A 13230-nucleotide genomic window follows, 5' to 3' on the forward strand; every position below is an offset into this window, starting at 1 on the left:
ATTATGTTATCAAGTAAGTCTTCTCAGTTTGTGAGCAGTAAACCCAGCAATGTGTTGCTCCTTATTGGCACATCCAGCCTTTGTAGCAGGAAGAAGTCCTCAGTGTGTCCCAGCAACATGATGAACAACTTGTGTGCTGCCATGTTGTTTTCCCAACAAGTATCTGGGTAATTGAAATCACCCAGCAGCACCAGGTTCTGTTGGCCCAAGACTTCATTGAGCAGTCAAAATAAGGTTTCTTCACCCTTGTCATCCTGATTCTAAAAAAAATATTTTCATTTAAAGCTTCAACCACACTTTACCGATAGACAAATGTTACTCGGATATAAGCATTGCAGTTCTGAATAAATATTAATATTACTTATCACTCACTTTTGTTACGGTCAGATAACTTGCAAAAAAGCAGAAAACAGTGGCTTGTTCAACTTGTTTGTGTTTTTCTATAGTTGCACAAAGATTCTATGTATGTCTAACTCCCATATGAAATAAATTACTGAGAACTTGATATGTTTGATGCTTTGACTCTAGAGTTACTTATCAATTCTTACCATTTTATATATTATTTTTAAGAGCTTAATGAAAACTCCGGTGTAGAAATAGTGCATTACAGAAATTTAAATTTAAAAAAAAAAAAAAAAAAAAACACCTGGAACACTGCATAGAGACACTATATGTAAGTTCAAATAATGAATGTGAACTGTTTATACAGTTACTTAATAGCACAGACTGTTTTAATTCTCCTTAGGTAATCAGTCTTGATTAGGTAATCTACATTGATTATCATAAAATCTTTTTTTTTTCTTTTACAACATTGCACAGATGAGGACAATGAATTTCCTTTTAAGAAGCAAATGACAGATGAGTTAGAAAAAAAGCTGTCATTCAAATATCTTTTTTCACTCTAAAGGATCCCAAAGCTATTTAGAAATATTGTGTGTGCAGCAAATACTTCATCATTGATGCACACCCTTCTGAGAATGAGGGAGGGTAGGAGCACAGTAAAACAGGTTAAGTCTTGCAGCAAAACAAGACAGCTGAGGTTAGTGGAGGAACTGGGGGAGAACCAAGAGTGCTGGCAAGACTACAGGACTAACACGAATCCCACTCCAGGAACAGACTGTAGTGTGCATTTGTAGTGTGCAAGTGCAATGTTGAAGCATACTGCCCTTGTTCTCCTGCACTTTGATTTCACTGCTCAGTGAAATCACAGCTCAAATTCTGGTTTAGGGACTGCAGGAAATCTTAAACTGCTTTTACTCCTACAGGCACTGCACATCTATCTATCAGTGCGTCATCATTGACAGTTATCAGTCAAGATTTGAAAAGAGAATAACACACATATTATAAATAAAGCATTAAATTAACATGACAGACACTTTAAGACTACTAAGAAATAGAAACAATATTATGCTTGCTTGTCATCAGAAGCTATTGGCCTACTATTGTTCATTAGATATTTCTATTTTTTGTTGCTGTTGCATATTTGTCTGCAAGAATCCAACAACATTTTTACACTGTCATATTTAGATGTTTCACACACACATATATATATATCTCCTCTCCTGATCTTCATTCTGAGTTATTGGATCCACGGTCACACCACAAAGTACTGCATTGCCTGGCCTCTATTGAGCTTTAAGAAAATGGTAGCATCTCAACCCTGTCTCAACTTCATTGCTGTATTAGCAAAGATATTCTGGCCTGGGACAAGGGGTAACCTTTTTCTTAGTCCATTGTTACACTACCAGTCACAGTATCCAAAATTTGGAAAACACACATCCTGGGCACGTTTGCATTAACCAGGCTGGTTCATATCCTCCTCCTTGTTCTCTGAGCGGTTTAGCACCTTGAGCTCCCCACAACTCAACCTACTTCTGAATAGCTGGAAGAGATGACTATACACCTGAGGTCTCACACACTCCATTTTCTGTTTGTTTCTGCCTTTTACAGTCTCCATCTGGCTCCACACTGCATCTGTGCAGAGATGGGGACACATACACATCTACACTCCTTTCCTATTTTTTACCTTTTCATGAGTCAAAGGACAGTATTTAATACCTACTTAAAATCTATGACATGAAAAACTTATCCAGAACTACACCTCATCTTGCCACTACTGTCAGAGTCCTGCAGGGCCAGGGGCTCCCTGTGGAATGTGGGGGCTCCCTATGGGGCTCAGGGCAGGGTCTGGCAGCCAGGGCCCATCCCAGCCCCCACCAGCAGCAGGGGACTGGGTGCACTGGGGAAACCTGATCTCCTTCTATGACACGGTGACCCACCTGGTAGATGAAGGAAAGGCTGTGGATATTGAGTACTTCGACTTCAATAAGGCTTTTGACACCATATACCACAGCATTCTCCTGGAGAAGCTGGCAGCTCATGGCCTGGATGGGTGTACTCTGCGATGGATAAAAAACTGGCTGGAGGGCTGAGCCCAAAGTGTTGTGGTGAACAGAGCCAAATTCAGTTGGCAGCCGGTCGTGAGTGGTGTTCCCCAGGGCTCAGTATTGGGGACAGTTCTGTTTCATCTCTTTATCAATGATCTGAATGAGGGGATTGAGTGGACCCTTAGTAAGTTTGCAGATGACACCAAATTGGGTAGGACTGTTTATCTGCTGGAGGGTAGGAAGGCCATACAGAAGGATCTGGACCAGCTGGATCGTTGGGCTGTATCCAATGGCATGAGGTTTAACAAGGCCAAGTGCCAGGTCCTGCACTTGTGAGCAGCACTACAGGCTTGGGAAAGAGGGGATGGAAAGGTGCCTGACAGAAAAGGATCTGGGGCTGTTGATTGACAGCCAGCTGAATATGAGCCAGAAGTGTGCCCAGGTGGCTAAAACGTCAACAGCATTCTGGCTTGCATCAGGAATAGTGTTTCCAGCAGGACTAAGAAAGCGATTGTCCCCTGTACTCAGGGGTGAGGCCCCACCTCACATACTGTGTTCAGTTTTGGGACCCTCACTACAAGAAAGATATTAAGATTTTGGAGGGAGTTCAGGGAAGGGCAATGAGGCTGGTAATGGGTCTGGAGCACAAGTCTGATGAGGAGCAGCTGAGGGAACTGGGGTTGTTTAGCCTGGAGAAAAGGAGGTTGAGGGGAGACCTTATCGCTGTCTACAACTACCTGAAAGGAGGTTGTAGCATGGAGGGTGTTGGTCTCTTCTCTCAAGTAGTAAGTGATAGGACAAGAGGAAACAGCCTCAAATTGCACCAGGGAAGGTTTTGATTGCACACTAGGAAAAAATTCTTCATGGAAAGGGTTGTCAGGCATTGGAACAGGCGGCCCAGGGAAATGGTTGTGTCACCATCCCTGGAAGCATTTAAAAGGCATTTAGATGAGGTTCTTAGGGACATGGTTTAGTGCTAGAGTTAGGTTAGGTTATGGCTGGACTTGATGATCCTGATGGTCACTTCCAACTGAAATTATTGTAAGTCTTCTAACCCCAGTGCCCAGCATCGGGCACCTTCCTGGGAACCGGCCAAGCCTGGAACACGGGACGCATGCCCATGGGTGGGTCCCGCTCAGGGGCCCATGGCCTGGTAGGGCAGGTCTGTGCAGAGGTGGAGGTCAACCCTGCTGGGGTACCACTGGGGCAGGGACTGTTGGCCCTGGTGGGCTGGCATGGGGTCCTGAGCAGGGTGGGGAAGCCCCGAGGGTCCTGCAGGGACAGTCAGGGCAGTGGGGCCTCTCAGGGACATGACAAACACAACACAACCTGTGTTCAGAGGGAAAAAAAAACCCTTTAATCTACTAAAGGTGCTGTTTTAGCAAACCAGCTTTTGTTGTTAGTATTGGGAACCCTGATCCACTGGCTGGGCATGCCTGTGCCCAGGAACGTGCCTACCCATGGGGTGTAAACAAGTCCAAACACACCCTGACCATCCCACGCTCTGAGGCTGCTGCACTTGAGCCGGTTTTGACCTAAAGGTTGTGCAGTTTGGGTCAGTTTTGTAACCAGCCAGGCTACTGGTGTTGAAGGAGCACAGCCCCTTTAGAGCCCAGCATCAAGATGAGGAAGCCTGCAAGGTGGGTGTGCAGCAGCCTGGAGAGCAAGTGGGACAAACTGGAGTTCATCGAGCCCCACCTAATCACACCTGCCATAAATTATGGCCTGAAGTTGGACAGCTCAGCATTTAGCTGGGTTTTAGATACTTCCGACCTAACATTTTTAAGAGACAAGAGCATTTTACTGAAGCTAGTTGTTTTAATTAGCATTACAAAAAAGCAACTCTGTAATTCACAGAACAATTGACAGCATAAGACTACAATCCTTAAGAAGTTTTTTTCCACATAGCTCCAGGCCACTAAGTGAATGCATCAGAAGTTATGAGTATGTTGTAGCCTTGAAATCGTAACGTTGTGCATTGATTTAGAAATGCCTCCTGCACATTAAAGGATCTAGTGTTTTGCTGTTTGCAAAGACTACATTCTCCTGTATTGCAGTCATAAATGGATAAAGTCATGCTTTTGCTTTCAATGGACACATCTAGTCTTTTAAAGAATTTTCCCCTGCACTTTCATGTACATGGCACGTTGGTTTGTACAGTGGAGTTAGTGGAGTTGGCATGCAAAAACTATATTTCTTTCAGGTGAAATTAAACTGAAAGATGAACTGCAGGACCATACTTAATGTACTCCGGCAGCTCCAGTATTCAGTCCCTGAGACCAGTCTGATGTCAATCTATAGAAAAAAAAAATTCCCTTAAGTGTGTTGCAAGGTTGTAGCATCAAATGCCTGATGCTGCAGATCCAGCAAGCTGTGTGTGCATTGGTTCCCAATCCTTGCTAATGTAGATAGAGCTTAGATAACCTTATAGTTGAGGTTTTTACCAAATTTTACCCTTTGCTTTACTGATGCAAAGATACTTTTCATACAGAAGCATGTAACGTGATATGTTTAGAATTCATATTTCCACACAGCATATTGCAATTTCAATGTAATTTTTCCTCTGTGGCCTTACACCATGCTATATTCTACTGCATTGCCATCTCATATGACTTCTTTAAAGAACACAATTCATGTTCTATGTTTCCCATTTTAGGTTCCTTTCTGCATGTATCTTTTATGTCTTTCAGTATTCCTCACAGTATTTCCAGAATTACAAACAAGAACCTACCAAGTGACTAGTATATTGATTTCATCAGTAAGGAAGCATGTAAATTTTGGTAGATAACTTCCTGAAGAAGGTGGGATGAATGTTCTGTAAGCCCCTTGGCACTGTGCACTGGCTAAGCTGAGAATTTGGGGTGACATAATACATTTTTCCATGTAAATGCAAGAAAGAAAGAACACAAAGGAATCTAGGTTTCATCCCTGTTGTCACAAAGTCTGGTAAATGCATTAGCTAAGGGCAGTGATTAATTCAGCACTTGTGTAAATGAAATATGCTGTCAAAGTAATTTTTAGTTTTAGTCTAAGTTTAATTTCATCATCAGCTGTTGATAACATGCCACTTCCTAATTTTGTTTATTTCTCATCCATATGCTCACTAACATATAAACTACATTATCACAATAATGCATCTTTCAATACAGTTGCATCAGTGGTTTCTTAACACAACCAGAACATTTTATAATGGCAATACACTTTAAATATCATGTCATTACTAAATTATTTCTGACTTGCTGCCACAGAGACCTGTAGGTCATATATGTTTTTTTCTTAATGGTTGAGTAAAAGTTCTACCATATGGAGAGAAGTAAAATATGTGTAATAAGGAGGAAAACACATCCCTTGATGGGACTGAGGCAGGAAAAAGAAATCTTGTTCAATCACTGCCCTCTCTCCCCTACCTCTGATTTATCTTTGATCTTTTTCATGTAATTAAATGCGACAGGCAAAGGAACTGCAGCATTCCTAAATAATGCATATTACACCAGCATATAGGAGGAACAAGGTAAGTGACATAATTTTCAGAATGCTTAAAAACAAGAGCTCTGTAAAATAGAACTAATGCCATTGAACATGGAATGGGTGCCATTCCAGATCTAACTTTCTTGAAAATTGGAGACAGTGCACTGAAGTACAGTTATCCACATAAGGAACAGAGGTTTGTCTGTTGTTTGTCTCCCTTAGCTTGGCTGAAACTCCCGTGACCCCTTCCCTCCACTTTGTGCCCATTGCCAGTCTTCAAGAATCCTCACAGAATGCACGTATTTGCTTGTAAGCCTGCAAAAACATTTTGCAAATGTCAAATTCAGGGAGTAGCTGTTTTCAGACTGTAGGATTGCTTTCTGTGTGCTTGGTTCCAGCAAGATTACTGCTAATGCAGTGGAAGCACTTAAGCAGCAAGAACAACAATGCAGTTTAATACATTTTCCTTACTTTGCTACTAAGAACTCCCTTGGAGGTCAAAATTTTCCTTGGAAAAAAACCAAACAAACAAAACAACAACGCAGGGATCCAAGAGCTACAGCTCAATAGTGTTAACAAAGAGCAAAGCACCTGGCAAAACATTGTCTGGAATAAGATAAACTGGTGTGTGGGGGGGAGCCTTATTATTAATATTTTCTCACCAAGTCTTATTTCAAGACAATGCTTAAATCAATCAAACCATTTATATGATTTCACAGTTAACTAGACCGTTGGGTAAGATTTCTGTGTAAATTTTGCTTCATAGCATCATTGTTGTGATAGAAATTGCTGCATCTAAAAGGGGAAGTACCAGCATGTGGAAGTGTTGCTCTTATAAACAGCATGACAGAGGAGCTGAAGGCTTGTTTTGAAACTACATAAAGATTGTTTTGCCACATTAACACCAACTGGAGGTCTAAAAGCTCCCAACCTCTGACAACTGAACGGTTTATTCAGTCAGGTGTCTAAAAAGAATCAGACATTAAAATCTGCAGGCATTTAAATTTGAGAATTGTTTGGGGTCTCTAATAATAACGCACAAGATACTTGCAGTCATGTGAAATGGCTCAGCCATGTCAGACAGACCGAAATGGTTCACAGTCTGTGCTTCTGTTCATGCACTCAGATTTACTTAAAGAATGTCCTGCATGAAACTCACAGAAAGAAACTGGTTAGAGGAGTCAGAGTCTGGAGAAAAGCCAAGGAATTGTTTTATCCACAGAAAGATTCCTAAGTTGCAAAATCTGGGCAAATATGGATTAGTATAAGAACTGGATTAGTATAAGAACTATGAAGTCCCTTTGTATGATGTCTTTACTCCAGCACAATACATAAAGCTGCAACTGTGCTTCTATTTTATAGCTGCAAATGGTGGAAAGGCAGAAAGGTTATGTCAATTTCTCTATTTACACATACAAGTCTAGTACTTACATTGAAAATAAATGGAGGATTTAGACTTAGAACTCCTGAAAAAAAGTACATTCCACAAAAAGATCCTATTAACAAAGTCCTAGGCCCTCAGAATTTAGGTATGCAGTAGTGCTGACTGCATCTTTTAAAACCTAAGGCAGAAGTGCTCTTTGTAAAGTTAGTGTATCGTGTTCTTGAGTGGCCACTTAAAGTTATGGCCAAAATAATTTTTAAAAGATATATAATTTAACAGATTTATACAACCATAAAGTCACACATGCACAGTTAGGGGAGTCACTTGAAAGCAAAGATCCACTATGAGTTTTCTATACTAGATTATTAAAAGTCATATATTAATACAAAAGAGAGAGCAAGAAAGAAATGAGAAATTTGTTTGAAGCCAAAACTGCAGGTATTTGTACTAATCTGCAGAATCAATCATTGAGAAGGGGTAGATTTTATGAATGAAGAACAAAATATACGCTGTTTTAATAGTGAACATTTTGTATTGGCATGAGAAATATGGCATAATTGTTTTCTCATATGCTCAGGAATGAGCCACAATTGACTTGATTGGAAAAAAAAAAAAGTACAGAAAGTTGGAAGAACAAACTGAAAACTATTTCAGAAGAGCAGCAGTAGCTTTCAATTACTCCCTTACTAGACAACACCTTACTTGTTCTTTAGGCATTATTATGAGCCTGCCAAGAACAAACAGTCCAAGAAGGTCATTCCTTCTTTAAGGCCTGTTTGGCTTTTCTCCTGTACTAAACCAGTGGGTTTTATTTTATAATCAAAATAAATCCTGCAAAACTGCTAAAAAACACTGATTCCTGGTGTGTGCTTCAGTCTAGACTGCTTTGTCTACACAGAACTGCTAGAACATGTTGGGTGACAGCTTTTTGAGAGATTCACAGAGTTGTATGTCAATAAGGACCATTACATGATCTAATCTGACCTGCAAGATATCAGAAGACCTTGCATTTCATCCACTTATTTCTGCATTAAGCCAAATAATCTATTTGGCTAAAACTTTTCTTCCAGAAAGGCATCCAAGCTTGAGCTGAACACGTTAAGAGAGAAGTCCATGGCTTCTTCAATAGTTTATTGCAATCTGATATCAAAGATGGTGGGTATGTCCTGTTTGCAGATGTCGATCCAGATTCTGCTGCCAGCCACTGGTATTTGTCAAGTTTTCACCATTAATATGTTAGTGCCTCTCATATTCATTATTCCTGCAACCCTAGAGGAACCTGCATATTCATGAGGAATCACCTGGCGCATTATTTAATCCAGTCTTTTTAAGGGTCCCACTGTAAATTGTGTTCTGAGACTCTAAAATTATTTTTCTGTACCTCTTCCACTGTTTCAAAAGTCTCTTTGAGAAAGCAGATACCAGAAGAACAGCATACTAGCACTCCACTGCTGTTTCAAGTGTATAAACTCAATGATCACATAATCCTCCCTCTATACTATCATTCTAGCAATTCATGCCAAGTTAAAAAGACACTATCACCAGTCCCTTTTCACAGCCCTCTTTGCAGGACATGGTCCCTACTTGATACATCGTGCCACTCACAGTCCAGCAAGTAAGTGCCCTGTCTCTGTTGAAGGGACTCACCCTATCAAGCAATCCAAATTCCAGTGCAGGGCTGTCTTGTCCTGATGTTTGCTTACTTGTCTTTGGTCCTTGGAGCAATTGTACTCGGCAGTAATTTTTGTCTCCAAGTCTCATGGACAATGTCGATTGTGCTAGAGCTAAGACAGATATTTATAAACACAAGTCTTAGAGTAACATTTCCTCACTAACAACTCCTTTATTCATAATATGCCAGTTAGTCTATTCTTAACTTATGTCATATATGCTTCACTGGTATAGTGGAGTATTTATTACACTTTTTAAACTAGAACTCATTTTACTTTATATAAAGACTTTCAAAGCTGTAGGTAGATTGCAATCCTGCAATTGCCATCACCTCCCAAACTAGTAATTGTTAAGAAAAATATCAGGTTTTTTTAACAGGTACTGTTAGTGTAGCTAGCCCAGGCTTGCTCCAGTCAAACTTCCTGTTCATTTTAAACATCACCACCACATCATCACCCTGCTACTTTTTTTAAACTTCACTGGTGTTATCGGTATTTATTTTAAAAGCATGGCATCAGGCCAAAGATTTCCTTTGCCACCTATTCAAGTATGTAGTCAATGAAGCACTCAGTTCAAGACAGATAGAAGGTACAATGTCTCTGCCTAATTATCTCATCCAGTTTGGGTAATAACTAAGCTATTCATTTTGTAACAGGTCGTAGATGAGTTGTGCCTGAGAGTCATTAGTCCTCTAGCATCTCCCACAGTTTCTGCTTGGGCTCAGAAAAGTGCACTTCTCCCAGTACCTCCACCCCACAACTCACTACCAGCTGCAGGACAGAGAATTACAGGATGTGTCTTCTAGAGGCCCAAGACCACAAGAAGGATAGAGTCAGGAACATACCACTGAGGATGAAACAGTAACTGAAGAGAAGGCTAATACGTATTCTCCGAGCTGGATGCCAATCACTCATATGGTGCCTACAGTGAACACACCCCCAACAAGCACAGCACCAGAGCAAACCCTCAACTTTCCCTGCATCCACCTCCTTATTCACATGCTCAAGACTACAAAGAAGCCAAAAAGACTCTTGCCTCCCTTCCCAAATAGCCTCTGTTATTCTCTTCTGCTTCATTTTTCAGCAGCATCAACACACCTGGCACAGGTCGAGCACTTTCCTCTGGCTCTGCTTCAGGAGCAGGGCTGGTGTCAGTGCAGTCGACTGGACCCAGTAGGTGGGAATAAACCTTTTCCCACAGCTTCGGTAGATTAAAGTCACACTTTCTTCTCCAGAGCACCTCGAGTCAGGGCTATAAGTGCTAGGGCTATAGGTGGTACTCCATCTATAGGGGGTGCAAGGTCTATGGGTAGTGCTCTGGCCATAAGTACTACTTCACACGAAGTTTGGGTTGTTCAACTTCCCACTCTTATTAGGCAGCCTGTGCCAAGAAGTGGGGAATAAACAGGGTTCAGGCCATTCATTCACACTGGTCTGTTCCCTTTTTATTTTTCTTTGCCTCAGCCTGAGCTGAAGTGAAGTTGTTGATGTGTATGGCAGCAGGCAATGAAAGGTGACTGTTTCAAGGAGGAATTCCTTACAGCAGATGTTTTTTAAATAAAGTGGGATTTTTCATATAATGCTTTTAGCAAACTCTAAGGAAGTCAAAATCTGTTCTGAATATATAAAACCTCAGCTTTGTGAATAGTTTTATTTGTCTTCTGATTCTCTTTTACCTTACATATAATTCGGGGGATTCTATTTTTCTATGTTCTAATTACAGTTGTGCTTCTAAAACAGGATTCACTGGCTTCTAATAATTTTTACCTAAAGATAGCAAGTAATGACTTGTTGGAAGAGTAAATTCTTATTTTCTGAGTAGGGTTTTACTCCAAAGAAGAAAACAAATTAATGTGAGAAAACAGAAAAGATCTCTCCAGTTATAGTATCATATTGAGAGCTAATCAATTTCTCTTTACAGCATAATCATCGATATCTATTCTTCATTTTTAGAGTACGTTCTCATATCTGACATCGGCTGGGCACCCCTGGAGTCCCAAAATCCTCTGCATAGCATTACCATAGAATCCTACTATAAATTCTGCCAAAGACGAGCACAGTGTTGTAAAACTCAAGTGACGATGACTAGCGTCCCTGCACCAGGTGGCTGTGGGTGGTGTCACTGAGAAATGTAAAAACAAAGCCCTGGGAACACCTAAAATCTCTCTTTTGCAAGCGCTATGGCATTTCAAACTGCTTTAGGAAAGTGAATTAATTTAGCCAGAAAGTCAAGTGGGGATTTTAATCCCAAAAAAATATATCACTCATATTACAACATACCCAGTCCTTCTAGTACCCTTCAGATTGATGAATGAAAGGAAACAAGTATAGGCTGAAATTAGAAGACATCCATATAGAACAAACTCTGAGTGCAGAGATGCCACTTAAAGCCCTGTACACCGTTTATATCTCTAAAAGGCTTAAGGAAACCTTTAGAAAATATCTGAGCAGTCTGCAACAAACAACCTGAAGCTGCTTTCAGTAGAGGGTAAATATTGTTATGTTTATCTTCTGAGTGGCAAAGGATATACATAACCATCCTCCGTTTCATGCACTTTATCTCTGTTGTATACATTCAAAATTAGTTGTCTTAGAATTTAATTGTCTACTTTGCAACTTACAGATGCTTTAATTGCAGCACATAAACCTTCAGATAAGTTTATCCAAGAAGCTGAGTTTAACCTTGAGATGCTACAGTGATATACTACTCCACATACCATATTTTAATTATATCACCAGATGTTTAGAAATTAGTCTAATTGTATTTTAAACACATACCTATTCCCAGATACTGCATTCTGGCATACAGATAAATTCTCTCAGAGGATTTTAAAACACATCACAAAAATGGCTGCCATGATCACAGAGTTTTGGGTTGCAAAGCAGAGATACAGAGGACAAATGCTCACAAAAAATCCTAGCAGCCTTATGAAAGTAGGCTTATTAAACTACTTGTGTATTTTAATAAGTATTTTAGGCTACCTAATGCATAGCCCGGCTTCAGCTTTCCAGCCTCAGAGAACACTCGGACTCAGTGTTGCAAACTTAATCCTCAGGTTGAAGTGAGCTCTGATGTTCAAACACATTGGCAGAAGACTGTTATCAAGCAATCAAAGTAATCATCTGGTTTTTATTTACCTCTTCTCTGGGAGCTGTATTTTGTTTACTCCATCTAAACAGTCATTTTGAAAGGAAGGATGGAGGAGCTTCTGGATCCTAAAAGCAACAAAGCAGAGTTCTTTTCCTCCTAAATCAGGGCATTTTTACTTGCTGGACAATGCTGTATTTCTCTACCCTCTAGTGGTGAAAACACGCTCTTAGAACAACCTTAGTAAGTTTTAAAAACATCATCAAGATTTTAGCCAGAAGATATTTAAGCATTTGGAAGTTCTTAATGAAAGATAAATTACTTTTTATATTGCAATAGGATAGCGGAGCACTTAGGGCACCAAAATATAATAGGATTCCACAAGTACCGAAGTGTCCACATTAGCAAACCTAGCCTGGAACAAGGGCTTCAGAGAGTGAGACTATGCACGAGTAATAGAAAATGGAGCATGACTCAAGTGACTGCTTGTTACTTCTTTCATAGAGTATTTTAACTAGGGATCTCATTTTGAAAGTGTAATGCATATGCGACATGTTGTTAGCAGAGGCATAAAAAGTTATAGTTTATGCAAGCCACGTGGCTTCTAATCAGATCATTTGAATGTATGTTATAGCTGGACCAAATAAATGGAAAATTCAGACTTGATTTTTATATTAAAAACCTTGTTTGCCTGAAGATTACGTTCAAGGCTTTTTTCCATTCATCAGACTGAAGGATATTAGTTGTGGTGTACTGGGTATATTCCAGTTGGATTTATTATATATTTTGCATAATTTAAATCCCTACCTGGCTTTCTGGCTAAATAATGCCAACAAGCTGGGATAACTGAAATAACTGTCATGCACATGCTATATACCCAAAATGTGTTAAAATACTTAAAATGTATGGGAGTACATAAATAACTTTCACTTATTTCCCCCTGATTTCACCTTCTTCAGTTCTTGTCCTTTTAGATAATTTCTGCCTTAGAATTCATAGTATGTTGCTGTTGCATAGTACACTGAAGTTTTGCTGATTGTTAACATCAGAGTCTAAATAATGAATAGTAAGACTTCCTTATTGGTTTGGTCATATGGAAGCTGTCAATACACTTTGTATCACAGTTGCTATGTTAATGAATGCCTGAAGTTTGCATGCAAAAATAATACCAAACACTGTTCATGTAATCTTCACTTCAGTACAGGAAATTGCTTGGCTATGTTAATTAGGATT

The 13230-nt window shown here is 39.9% G+C and overlaps 1 long non-coding RNA gene across 2 annotated transcripts in view; it reads right to left on the reverse strand.

Moving 5' to 3' along the window:
- Positions 1-13230, reverse strand: part of LOC139828802 (uncharacterized) — a 70633-nt gene that overhangs the window by 51034 nt on the left and 6369 nt on the right. Inside the window, exon 1 of one of the 2 annotated variants that reach the window (XR_011740790.1) lies at positions 12048-12125. The exons of the other annotated variant lie outside the window; for it this stretch is intronic. This is a non-coding gene — a long non-coding RNA (uncharacterized lncRNA). Of the gene's footprint in view, positions 1-12047; positions 12126-13230 lie in introns of those variants that run through there. 2 annotated transcript variants of the gene reach the window in all.

This window comes from Patagioenas fasciata, chromosome 1 (genome assembly GCF_037038585.1).
Source record: "Patagioenas fasciata isolate bPatFas1 chromosome 1, bPatFas1.hap1, whole genome shotgun sequence".
Lineage (NCBI taxonomy): Eukaryota > Metazoa > Chordata > Aves > Columbiformes > Columbidae > Patagioenas > Patagioenas fasciata.